General features: G+C 52.4%; 1 pseudogene; it reads left to right on the top strand.

The window, feature by feature from the left end:
* Window positions 1-7113: 7113 nt before the first annotated feature.
* Window positions 7114-12947, top strand: LOC118632084 (annotated as a pseudogene).
* The last annotated feature ends 342 nt before the right edge of the window (window positions 12948-13289 follow it).

The raw sequence follows: 13289 nt of genomic DNA, 5'->3' as shown, positions 1-13289 counted from the left end.
CCAAGCAAAGGTTCAGCTGGGACCACTGGGACTGCACGGCTGGCTGCTAAATTGTTAAATACTTCAATCCTAGGGTAAATAGCTTCATTCCAGAGCTCCTGGAGCAGCCCCCACTCCCACCCACTCTAGTGCTCCAGGCCCAGGACCCCAAGACTTCCCTGCAGGCCTGCACCAAAGGATGAGTGCCGGGCTCCGCCAGGATGGACGCCAGGACCACTCCAGTGCCACGCCCCACATCTCCGCGGACTGACGGGGGCCCATGTGTCACCAGTAGTTACATATGTGGAGTAGCCTCCCTGTTCCCACCCCGGCTCCCCTCCCATCTCAGCTGCCCCTTTCTTTGCTTTCATCACATCCCTCTTCACCACAGAAAGAATTCTGGGTCCAGAAGAGAATCCGAGTGACCCAAATTTGATGCACATTCCCACCTTGAGTTTTGGGGTCCTGATGCCAAGGCCAGACACTTGGGAACTGCTCAGAGGCTGCAGCTGGGCTGAGGGGGCCAACAGAGCTCTCTCCCATGCCCACACCCTGTGCCCCCTGCACACCCCTCAGCCCACAGCGCAGAAGCTCCGGCCCCCCGGCAGCCTGCTGATGAGTATTCCACACCCGCGCAGTCCCCAAAAGCCGTGAGGCAGCCCCTCCCTGCGGCTGTTTGCTGACAACCAGGAAAGGGTTTTAATCTCAGAAACAGTCAAGGTGGGGACAGGGGAAGAGGGCCGGCTGGCCGGGAGGGCCATATGGAACCTGTTTGAGGAGCTGGGTCAGAGCCCAGCTACACCTCCATGTGCCGGGGCGCCAGGCCAGCCCTCGCTCGGCCGCCAGAGGGGAAAGAGCGTGGGAGAACAGACAGGCAGGCTGCACACGGACACGGTGCGACGTGTGCTCACGGGCTGCCCTTCAGGTGAGGACCCCTGGCGGGCCGCCAGTGGCTGGAGGGCGGGCTGGCCCCGAGCTAGATTCGCAGAGCTCGGCAGAGTGGCACTTCGGGGCTCCTGAGGCTGGCAGGGGCAGGCTTGTGTGGGGACGCCCGCCACTCCTGCTCAGCCCCGCCATTTCCTCGGCCTGGCTCCTGGTGAAGGTTCCGGAAATCCCCGGACAGCACCATTTCATCCCCACTTTGGCTCCCCTGGCTGAGCACACAGCCAGTCCTCTCCATCTCTGTCCCCCGCCGGACGTGGGCCTGGCGGTGCCAGCGGGCGGGCGGGGCTGCCGCCGTGGCCGGGAGCGTGGAGCTCCGGACCGTGTGCTGTTGGACCGGCCTTGCGGACTGGGGGCCCGCCTCCCCCGTCCCAGATCCCCACCTCACACACGTGAAGCCTGCCTGAACTTCTGTCCAGACTCCCAGGGCTGTGAGATGACCTGACCACGTTTCTGATGGATTTTGCAGAAGTTTCACCGAAACTTGACTGAAGGGAGCATGGCCCGAGATTCCCAAGTTTGCAACCCACCTGCCTGGATTTCTGGTTGGTCTGATGGAAAAGTTTTTACCGATTTTACTGATTATTATTCTAAAATCTAAACTTCTGGAGTGTTTGAACTCTCCGGATTCTTTTACCAAATAACAGGAAATCGGTCGAGAGCCTGGACGGGCTGGCCCGGCACAGGGCTGAGCAGCGGCCCCACCTCACACCCAAGTCTCCCCATAGCCCGTCTGCCACCTGAAGAGGGGGTGGGGCAAGAGCTGCCCACTGGTCCTTTATCCCCCTTCTGGAATCTTCTAGCGCCTGTTTCTTTATTGACACTTCTTCCATCAGCCTTCTTTCTCCTTGTTCTCAGTCTTGCTCCCGATCTTGGGGCACCTTCCTGAGTCAGCTTGATTGGCGCCCCCGTTTCCTGCTGGGAAGTCACAGAAAACGGAGCTCAAAAGCGGGGGCCCCTGGGTCAGCTGGCCCGAGCGAAGGCTCAGCTCTGCTGGTTCTCGCTGTGTGATCTTGGACGTGATAGTGAACTTCTCTGAACTCTGACTTACTCATTTCTGAAATGAGGGCGATCCTCCTGCTTATCTCTTGGACCGGTTGGGAGGGTTTTGGCAGGAACACTGATGGAAGCCCGGTCTTTGCCATCACTCCGAGCCAGGCTCTGTTCAAGGGCTGTGTACGGCCTTCGGACCCGCGCCGAATCCTGCCAAAGCTCCCAAGCCTCGCAAGTGGCGGAGCCACGGTGCAGGCTGGCGAGGCGTGCCCTCAGCCGCTCCGCGGACCTGCCTCTGGGCTGCTGCCCACGGGGGGCGGGGGGGGGCGGAGCGTGGCCGCATTCTCCTCCCCATCGCCGTGAGCAGAGTACATCGTCCACGCCTGCTTCTTGTCGGGAGAACTGGGCTGCTCTGTGCGTCCTGCGTTGGTGAGGCGTTTGTCACGTGATGGTGTGACTTTATATTCTCTTGGGAACACAGAAGAGCACCCCACCCCACCCCACATCAAATGAGCCCTGGGTATTTCCAAACCCTCCGGGCATGTCAGAACCACGGGGCTCATTCCGCTGTTTGAGACCTTTGTCAATCTGCTCACATCTGGCCTGACTTTGCCCCGTGAATCTCCTCAATTTCTTTGCTGGCACCTTAACGGGAACCAGATTGGCCAAGTGCTCCCCAGTCCGTGGTGTGTGCGGGCATTTGCCAGGCTGTGGACTGTCAGCCATGGGCAGTGACGGGAGGAGCTGGGCCGGCTCCCGACCTTGAGCGATTCCTGTGCCAGCGCTGGTCCTCTTGTCTTCCCCGGGGCGGAGAGAAGACCGCCTGGGGAAGGGCTTGCAAGCAGTAGCTCCTCATCCCTCAGCCTCAGGACAGCTCTTTAACAGGGACAGCTGGTGACAGGTGCTGTGGCTGCAGCTCCCAGCAGTCTCGGTCCTGCATCCCTGGGTTCCTCTGCTTGTGTTCCAGCCACATGCCTCGTGTGCCCCTCCTGTCCCCTCGTCCTTGCCTTTGTACCTGCCGTTTTCTGCCCCACATGTCTTCTCCTCCTTTATGTACTGATTTGGCTTTTATCGAAAATCTCCATATGTTAGACGTGGTGCAGGAGCTAAGGGCGTGAAGACACAATCCCGGCCTTAGTGGCTCACAGTGGCAGAGACGTGCAAAGTATCAGGGATCATAGGCCCGGGAGACCTGGGCCAACCAGGGCAGGATGGGGGAAAGCCAGGAATCCTGCGTGAGGTAGCGTCCAACTCATCTCTGTCTTGCCCACCTGGAAAACCCTTACTCATCCTCCGACATCCTTCAGCTCAAGTAGCACCTCTTCTTGAAGCCCTTCCAGATCCGTACAAGCAGAATAAATGTCTCTCTCTCTCTCCCTCCCCTGAATTTCCTTGGCTTTGCACACTGAGGAAAACCACTGACCACCACATTGATTAAGTCAATTCTCCCCAGTCTGCTCTCTGAGGACAGAACTGGATTCAGTTTTGCATTGCCAGGGCCCTAGAGAAGTTTAGTAACTATTTGTTCAAAGTAAGCCTATGTATCTACGTGTACCATAGCCACAGGTGTATCATGTGTGTGTGTGGCCACATATCTGTGAGCTGGGGCATGGTAGCCATTGAGGGGTAGTTCTTGGGACTCATTATATAACAGATTTGCCTCATTAAGGTGTCTCAGCTCCTCCCAATGACTTCGCCCTTTCCATGTAGACAAACATGATTGTCGGCTCCCTGGTGTTTGGAAGTTGAAAGATTGATTCTGGGGCTGGGAGACATGGATGCCTCGAGCTCCCTCTGTGCCTCCCTAAGGCCTGTCCACCAGGCAGCCAGGGCTGGGGAGCACACCAAGAGACAGCCAGCCCACCTCGGCCAAAGGGACCTTCCCCTTGACTCCCTACACCTCTGCTCCCAGAAAAATCACTCCACCCTTGAAATAACCCTCCACTGCTCCGACCTACAACCGGAGATTGGTGGAAGGGTACCAAGGGGCCTAGTGTCCTGACCACGGGACATTCTGGACAGAGACCTAAGGTTGGATCACAGGTTACTTCCTGTCTAGGAACTCATAACCCAGCTGGGCCCTTGCCCCTCCTGGGGGAAATCAGTTGCACAGGTTGTCTAGTTCATGCTGGGCCCCAACCAGAGATGCTAAGAAGCCAAGGAGAGGGTCTCCTGGGTGCAGAAAACCCTACATGCTGCCCAAAGGGCCCCCCGGCCTGGTCTGCGATGATAGTCCTTGCTTCTGTGCGGGCCTTTGTAATTTCCAAATTTCTTCTGTACATTGTCCATTCAGTTCTCATCAGCTGAGCTTTTACTTTGTGCCTGGCCCTGTGCCCTGCTAGCAACACCGAACATGAACAGGCGCTGGGCTGTCCTTCACAGGTGTCACTGTCTGGTCTTCACGACAGCCCCTTTGAAAAGATGAAGGCAAAGAGAACAAGTTTTTCTGTTTCTCAAGGACACACACTGCTCAGTGGTAGAACCAGGACTTGAATTCACCTCTCAGGTGACCCCGATCCCCACACTCTTCCACTGCCCCGTCTTCAGCCTTTCCACCTTCCTCCTGTAACTGAAAAAGTTGGAGCAGGCATTGATGGCCCCTCTTAAAGAGGAGGGAAACTGACCTTCGGTGGATTTAGGAGACTTTCCAGAGATCTCAGAGGCCAGGCAAGAGTGACAACCTGCTTCCAACATCCGTGATGCCCGAAAGAGAACCCTCCCTCCAATGTGACCCCAGAACCAAGCCCACTCTGCCAGTGTCCCTGCATCACCAGCCTCCTCCCAGACTCTGCCACACAGGTGGGGACAAGCTCTGAGACATGAGAGGCCAGCACAGCTGCTCTGTGGGGCATCAGCTGGTGGCCAGACGGGCTTCATAGCAGGCCCTGGCCAGCTGCTGGCCCTGGGGCTCCTCTCCCCGGGTCGTCGTCCACAAGGGCAGGACTGACCCCACATCTTGGTGGCTGAGGCACAAGAGCACTCTTTCCGAAATATTCTTGCCCAATTTCCCACCCGGTCAAGGGCTTTGAGCTCCACGCCAAGGTCAATAGTTGCCCAGATGTCATCAGATCGGATCTGTTTTCGGTTTTCAGACGGGTCTGTTTCGTCCACCGGGTCTGTTTCTCATCCATTTCTTCCCACGGACTCTCTACGTCAGCCCTCCCCTAAATGCTCATGCCTCACTCAGAGCTAAGTCCCCCAGTGTTCTGAGACGGACTCGGGGCAACTGCTCCCCAGAGCACGATGTTCCAGGAGGCAACTGTGAGGCAGAGTCTCCAGACCCTTGAATTTTACCCCTAAATTATAAAGGGGCCAGTGAGTCCCAGGGAACTCCCAAGGTCATGGGTCCTTGTTCCTTGTCACCTTCTCTTGGGGCTTGGAAGTTTGGAAACTCTAATTATTCAGAGACTTGACGAGCACAGCAGAAAGACAGTTGCAGTAAGAAAGCTTGAGTTCGACCCCAGCTCCGGCCACTCACTGTGTGGCACTGGGCAAGTCACCCAGCACTCTGGGCACCAGTTTGCTCAGTGATTTAATGACAGGACCAGACTTTGTTTCTGAATATGAAACTAGCTTTGGAAATGGCCATGTTCTTTAACATGACCAATCTAGGATGATCATTCTAATGAGGAAGTTTTTAAGGCTCTGTTCTATCATTCCATCTACCCCACAACATCTCCAGCAGCACATGGAATTAATTATCCATGTGCTACTTGCCATTATGATAAGATGAGGAAGAGAAGCCATCTGACATTTATGGAGCACTTACTATGTCCCAGACCCCCTTCTGAGTGTGTTGGCTGTGTACTAACTCATGTAATCCTCCAACAAGCCTGTAAGACAGGTGTTACAGTCCCCTCCCCCCATTTTACAGATGAGCAATGTGAGACTGTGCGAAGCAATGGAATATAGCAAGTTTCTATGGCTAAAAGGCAGCAGAGCCAAGCTCTGGAGCCGGGCACTGTCTCCAGAACACACACGTTTAACTAGGCCACGTGGTCACAGCAAGATGGGCGAGGCCCAGCCCAGAAGGGAAGACAGGGCTTGTTTATAAATGATTCTAATGCACGTTGGAGAAGTGATAAGTGACTGAGAGAGAAACAGATAACATCCCCAGGGATCTGAGATGAGGGGAAGATTACTTGCAGATGGAACAAGAGGGCAGTTTTATGGAGGTGACGTTTTAGCTGGGCCTTGAAGGACGGGTAGGGTGTGAGCTGTGGAGACTTGGGGAGAGGGAACAGCTGGATGTGCTGGGGATGACAGGCACCAGAGGAAAGAGGAAAGAGGCAGGTCAGGGAGAGAACCCGCCGGGTTGCAGAGGTTGGAAATGCCCCTTTATGCTGAATGATGATGGATGGCAACGGTATTTGGGGGGGGGGGCGAGACACAGTCAGAAATCAGCTCCGGGAATCTGGAATCATGCCAGTCAACAGAAGCAGGGAAAGGGGGAGCCTGGAAGCATGTACACTTGGGGTTCTGGAAAGACAGTGCAGCTCAGGGAGCTCAGCTGATGGGTGAATAAACAAGCCCATTGCCTCCGGAGGGGAGGGTGGGGCCCGTGAGAGATGAAAAGGTGCCAGAGATGGGGAGCAGCGGGAAGCCTTTATCATCACTGGCCCCGTGAGAGCAGGACGTCAGACCTTTGGGGACTAACAGGATGTGGCCCAGAGCAGGAACTGTGCAAGAAGCCCCCTCATACCTCTTGGGGTTTCCATGGGCAGTGGGCAGAGCTTCTGACAAGAGAGTCCCCATGGAGAAGACAGCAGGGGTCAGTTTCTAGGGACACAGAGCAGGACAGAGAAAGGTGGAGAGAGGATGTGGGGTGGGGATAGGCAGACAAAGAGAGAAGACTCACCAGCCCAGACCAGATTTAGAAGCTGTTGTAAGGGTTTCGGAAAGAAACACCGCGAGACTGGACCAGGGCATCACTTCTCAGTAAGACCACATGGAGAGACTGAACCAGGGCAGCTGCAGAGGAAAAGGAAGTGTTGGGGACAGATGTGGGGGGTCGGAAAGGAAGGCTGGCAGATTTGCAAGGAGGTATCTGCCAGGCTGAAGTCTGCACACCTGCCGAGTGCCAGTTGCACATGTAGCAGACCTTCTGTGTTCATTAAAACAAATCGAAAGCCCAGGAGCTGTAATGGTGTATGTGCGATCCTGAAGGCTGCGGAATGGGACCTCGGCCAACCCGCAAAGATGACAGCGGCAGCTCGATCAGCTTGTGAATCTGCGAGAGGTGGGAGAGGAAAAGACGAAGGTGATTTGAGCCAACCCTCGAAGCAGTATTCAGATAGAGAGAACCTCTCATACAAAGATCACGTATAGACAGACCACCAATGATGCCCCTGAAGAGGTTCCGGGCCCTGACTTCAGAAGAGAGTTGGAAGAGGGGGAGGGAGGTGCGGCAGGAGGAAAAAACAGATCCTCCACCTTGAGCACGTACACCCTCCCCTTCGGCGGCAGAGAGGCCTGGTTAGACCAGACTCCTGCTGCCGACCTTGATGCAATCAATGATCCTCTAACAGGTGAGGGAGAGGAAGATTTTGAAGAGGAGAGCAATGAAGATGATACTGCAGTTCTTGCAGAACTGGAAAAAATTAAAGAAAAGAAGAGCTGAAGAGCAGGCCAGGAAGGAACAAGAACAAAAAGCTGAAGAAGAAAGGATCATATGGAAAACATTCTGGGTGGAAACCCTCTCCTTAATCTCACTGGCCCCTCCCAGCCTCAGGTCAGCTTCAAAGTTAAAAGGAGGTGGGATAATGATGCTGTTTTCAAGAACTGTGCAAAAGGTGTATGTGATCAGAAGGAAGACAAAAGATTTGCCAATGATCCACTGCCATCTGAATTTCACAAAAAGTTCATGGAGAAATATATTCAACAGTATAGTTTCGTGTGCTTAATTAAAGACTGTAAAATGTAAATGATCATTCTGACTTTGTTTGGGTTGGTTTTTTTTCCCTCTCATTCCCCCAATTTAAATTGTGCATAGACTTCCCTAATTTTAAGTTCCAAAATATCTTTTCCTTGATTGGTACCTTATTTGATAAGGACCCTAAGAATTGGTTTAATCCAGTTTACAGTCTCTAAATGTTTCCAGTCATATGTTTTCCTTTTAATATGAGAAAAGAAATCTGCTGGCAATAAATATTTTTAATAATCTAAATACCCAAATCTGTGTCCCACAACTTTGATGCAGTTTATAAAACATTAAATATGATTTAAAACACACGCGCGCGCGCGAGGATTTGTTCTGGCATGTTTTTCATGAAAAGCCCGAAATCAACCTATAACGACGAATGACCTGCGAGATGGGTCATCATGGAAGGGTCCGCGCAGCACGAGTCTGCACGTGTAGCCAGCAATCACCTGGCACACAACCCTGAGCGTAGGTGTCTTGGATGAACTGCATTCCCCACTCTGCAGAGGAGGAAACCAAGGCCCAGGGAATTCCAGTGGTTTAGGGAAGGTCAAGTTAGGGAAGGTCACAAAGCAAAATGGCAGCAGAGCCAAAACCGGGAGCTGCCATCGTCCCCCCACTGGCCCTGCTGCTGTGTTATGAAAGAGGTCAGTCCAGCCAGTTCGGCTGGGGAAATCGGGGGGACTCACTTCCACCACCCTCGCCTGGCATGGGCCTCAGCTCCTCCATGTCCGCCCTTTCTTTATCCAGCTCCTTTGCTGCCAGGGCCTCGAGATGAATCCATCTTTGCCTTGGAAAGGACACAGGAATTAATCAGGGATGGTGCCCAGCCAGGCACCCCCCGAACGAAGGCCACGCTGAGTTTCCGCAGCAAGGGCTCCATCAGTAGGCTCCCGGGACAGTCGGTTACAGTGACGGATTGTGAAAGAAATGATAGGGCTTGTAAAGCACTTTCATTATCCTGCCACAGATTTTTGGCAATTCCTCAAGTCTGGCTTGTTTTATGTCTAATTACATATCGCCATACATATCCCCCGTATGTTATGTTTCACATAATAAATACATGGAAAATCTTTCTCTTTTTCCATTAGCCCCTGCCCAGAAATGAACAGATTCCTGGCGTGTGCTTACGCAATAAAGAAGCGGTTGTTTCAGACACCACGACACTTCATGACTGAGTTTTATAGGCCCCCATTGCTCTGATTCGGAGGGCTTGAAAGAGGGACCTGGGTTTTCTGCATGTTGTTTCTGTTCTGGAAGCAAAGGGTGCCTGTCAGGAGCAACGTCCAGGGGTGGCTGGAAACCCAGCCAGTTCCCCGGCCTGGGAGACAAAGGGGCTGTCGGGCTGTTGGAGGGTGACACGCCGACTCCCGCGGGTGTGGTCTGGCTGCAAGGGCTTTCCTGTAGCTGTAGCGCTGATAGAAATGCCAGGGTCTTGTAGCATTATCATTGTGTTCCTCAACCAACAATCAGTCTACACGCATTCATTAAACACCTTCTATGTGCCCAGATCTGTTCTAGATGCTGAGTGAGGGCGGAGAGGGGTAGAGATGCAGAGATAGCTCACAATAGGGTTATGAGAGCAGGGTTGGAACCGGATGACCTGGGTTCCAGTCACTGAGAACCTCTCTGAACCTGTTTACACCCCCACTGAGAATGCCATGCTACAGCCTCATAGGGTTGTTGTGGACATTAAATGAGATAATCCAAGCCAGGGCTCCGATGTCCCTGGCCCAGTGTGTGCTCAGGGACTGCCCATTATTACTGTTATCATCATTCTCTCATGATCAACCGGGGGGCTGGGCAGTGGCAAGTTGGAAACCCAAAGGATACATGAGGCTTGGCCCTGACATTCAGTCGTGGATTTGAAGTGCAGCCCACAGTGATCACAGAGGGGAGCCCTGTGCTACACACAGGGGACAAGTGGGAGACAATTTGGTACTGGGCTGTCGTCAGTACAGAAGGGCTGGGCTGCTGTGGGCTAGAGACCATGAGGGCTTCCTGGGGGGCATGGGGCTTGGGCAAAAGGCACAGCAAGTTATGGGGAGAGGGATAAACGGGGAGCATGAGCAAAAGAAGGGAGAAAGAGCACATTGCTTTGTGAGACCATAAAACCATGTGTCATTCATGTCTCAAATGCAGATCAGGAACCTATTGTTACAAATACTTACTAGTGCAAGGCGGCCTTCGAGGCACGGGGACCAGAACCCCTTGCTCCCGGTCTGGGGCGCAGGACTATACCCAGGAAACTACAGTATAGCCGTGCACCACGAACCGACGGTTTGGTCAGCAACAGACACACACGTCACAGCGGTCCCGTGAGAGTACAATGGGGCTGAGACATTGCCACCGCCCAGGGACATCGCAGACTTTATAAGCTTGAGGTGCAATGCGTTGCTCATGGATATTGATATGGAATAAGGCGATAAAGAAATATTTTAAGCCAAATGTCATCACTAAAGAGTCAAAAAGTTACAAACAATTTAAAAGTTTATAAAGTAAAAAGGTTACAGTAAGCTAAGGTTAATTTATTATTGAAGAAAAAACTTTACATAAATTTAGTGTGGCCTAAATATGCATGTTTATAAAGTCGACAGTAGTGCGGTTATGTCCTTCATTCATGTCCACGCAGCCCCGACGCGCCCGCCCACCTGCCAGTCCTGCCCGCGCCCTTCAGAGTAAGGAAGCGCCCTACACAGGAGAACCAGGGTTTGTTTTCTACCATATTTTTCCTGTGCCTTTTCCATGTTTAGATACACAGATACTTACCCTGGTGTTACAGTCGCCCCCAGTGTCCAGGACAGCGACAAGCTGGTCAGGTGTGCAGCCCTGGAGCAGTGCGCTCTGCCACCAGCCCAGGTGTGCAGTGGGCGGTACCACCCAGGTCTGTGTGGGTGTTCTGTGATGTTCGCACAGTGATGAAATGCCTAACTGCACCTTGCTCAGAGGGTACTCCGTCTTTAAGGGTGGCATGACTTTCTCAAATAAAGTCACAGTGCAGAGAAGCAGGATGTGCCACGGTCAGGGGTAGGAAAAGGGACACAGGTGTGGCGACCTTTTGACCTGGCCCACTTGAGCAGGTGGTGAGAGTGCGCACTTGAGCAGGTGGTGAGAAGGAGGTCAGGCTGGGCAGCTATTCCAAACTAAACAGCCGTGCCAACCTTGGGCCCGATAGCTCTGATGTCACACCCAATACCATAACCCACTGACTGTTCCATGAGGACGAGGATCTTGTCTGCCACATTCAAACAATAGCTGGCACATCATAGATGTTCAAAAACCATGTATTGAATGAAGGAATTAGTGGTAACTGAATCATGTACTGGCCGGTGTCTTCTGTCTGCCCCTCCAGGCCCATTCTTCTCCTGTCTCCGTCTTGCTCTTGCCCAGGAGACTAGTGAGCATGGAGCACCTCCGCGGGCTTCCCGGCCCTCTGGCTGTGCTTTGGACTAGTCTTAAAGCAACACTGTATCCCAGAGCTGTTTGTAAGAATAACAAGAAAGCAGATGTTATGACTACAGGACTGATCACTGGACTGAAAATTTTAAAAAACAGCAGTATTCTTTATTGAGAAGTATAGAATGGTAGTTAAAAAATGGTCATGGAGAAGTAAAGTGCAGCATAGGGAATATAGTCAATAATGTTGCAATAACAATGTACGATGCCAGGTGGGCTCTGAAAATATTAGGGGAACACTTTGTAAAGCATGTGATTATCTAACCACTATGCTGTACATCTGAAACTAATACAAAATAATATTGAACGTAAACTGTAATTGAAAAAAAATTGTTTTAAACATTCTTTAGAATTGGCATCACTGTTAGTTTTTCTGCACCAATAGAAATGCTTTCCGCCCTGGCCGGTTTGGCTCAGCGGTTAGAGCGTCGGCCTGCGGTCCTGAGAGACCCGGGTTCGGTTCCCGCTAAGGGCACGTACTTCGGTTGCAGTCTGTCCCCGGCCCTGGTCGGTTGTGCGGGTGGCAGCCACTTGATGTGTCCCTTTCACATCGATGTTTCTCTCTCTCTCTGTTCCTCTCTCTCCCTCCCACTCTACCTGAGCAAAAAATGGAAAAATGTCCTCGGGTGAGGATAAAAAAAAAAAAAAAAGAAATGCTTTCCTCCTACTGATGCAACTGTTCCCTTCCCTGGCCCATTAAGACTCTTTGCCTTTGTCACCTAATTGCTTCTGCTAGGAATCAGCACTTCCTGAATAGCTTTTCTAAAGAAATCTCAAATAAATGCTGTTGCCTCTCACTTTGAAAGGTCTTTTATTTTTAGGCTAACAGTTTGGACAGTAGGAGCCCAGGTAGGGGACTGGAGAGAGGGAGGGGGAGGGAGATGCGGAACCTGGCGCGCTCCCTCCAGAACCTCCTCTGCTGGCCGGACCCTCCTCAGCGGTTCCTCTGCAGGCTTTCCACACACACCTCTGCTGGGTGCTGGCGATCCCTCCCCCCCTAAGCGAGCCTAGGGACGGCAACCCTGTCACTAGCCCAGGTTTCTGCACCAGCCATGGTGTATCCCCTCCACTCTGTAAACATCCCTATGTACTCAAACCTCAGATCATTCTAATTTGAGCGTGCCATTTGTTCCTTTTTAAGACTCCTACGGACACATCCCCCAATTTCAAATTTCTTGTGGCAAAATTCTAACACAGTGTTGTCTTTTTCATCTCCATTCCGGGAGTCTGGTAGAAGACGTAGATGCCTGATGGACTCTTTGACCAGTCATAGCCTCTCTAATTCAACCTTTCTTCCACTCCACAAATACCGTAGAACAGGGGAGGACTGCAAAATGCGAATGTAGAACCTGCGAAGAGAATTCAAGTGAGCGAAAGCACCCAGCAATGCTATTTTTGAATCTCTTCTTCCTTTCTTCTTTGTTCCACAGGTAGCCTCAGCGGACAACCACTGCCCACACAAATGGCAGCAGAAATCAAAGAATACAGAATATTAGATCTGAAAGGAACCTACAATCTCTCCTTTACCACCACCTCTCCTGACATCTCCACCCCACCCCCCTACCGTCACCACCACAACCATCTCACCATGCCCAACATCACCACCATCACCACCATCACCACCATCACCATCTCCTCTGCAATATCATCACCATGACCACCGCCACCTCCACCATCACTACTATCACTACCACCACCATCACCACTATTATCATCACCACCATCACCACTATCACCACCACCATCACCACTATCACCACCACCACCATCACCACTATTACCACTATCATCACCACCATCTCCTCTGCAATATCATCACCATGACCACCACCATGTCCATCACCACCTCCACCATCACAACCATCAAAACCATGCCTACCACCACCTCCACCACAACCATTATGCCCAAACTAATACCAGCACCATCCTAACCACCATCATCACCACCATCTCCTCTGTAATATCGTCACCATGTCCACCACCAACACCAACACCACCG

The sequence above is a fragment of the Molossus molossus genome, unplaced genomic scaffold (genome assembly GCF_014108415.1).
Source record: "Molossus molossus isolate mMolMol1 unplaced genomic scaffold, mMolMol1.p scaffold_m16_p_17, whole genome shotgun sequence".
Taxonomy (NCBI): domain Eukaryota; kingdom Metazoa; phylum Chordata; class Mammalia; order Chiroptera; family Molossidae; genus Molossus; species Molossus molossus.
Note: the sequence above shows the minus strand (reverse complement) of the source record. Positions and strands in the feature narration are given on the sequence as shown.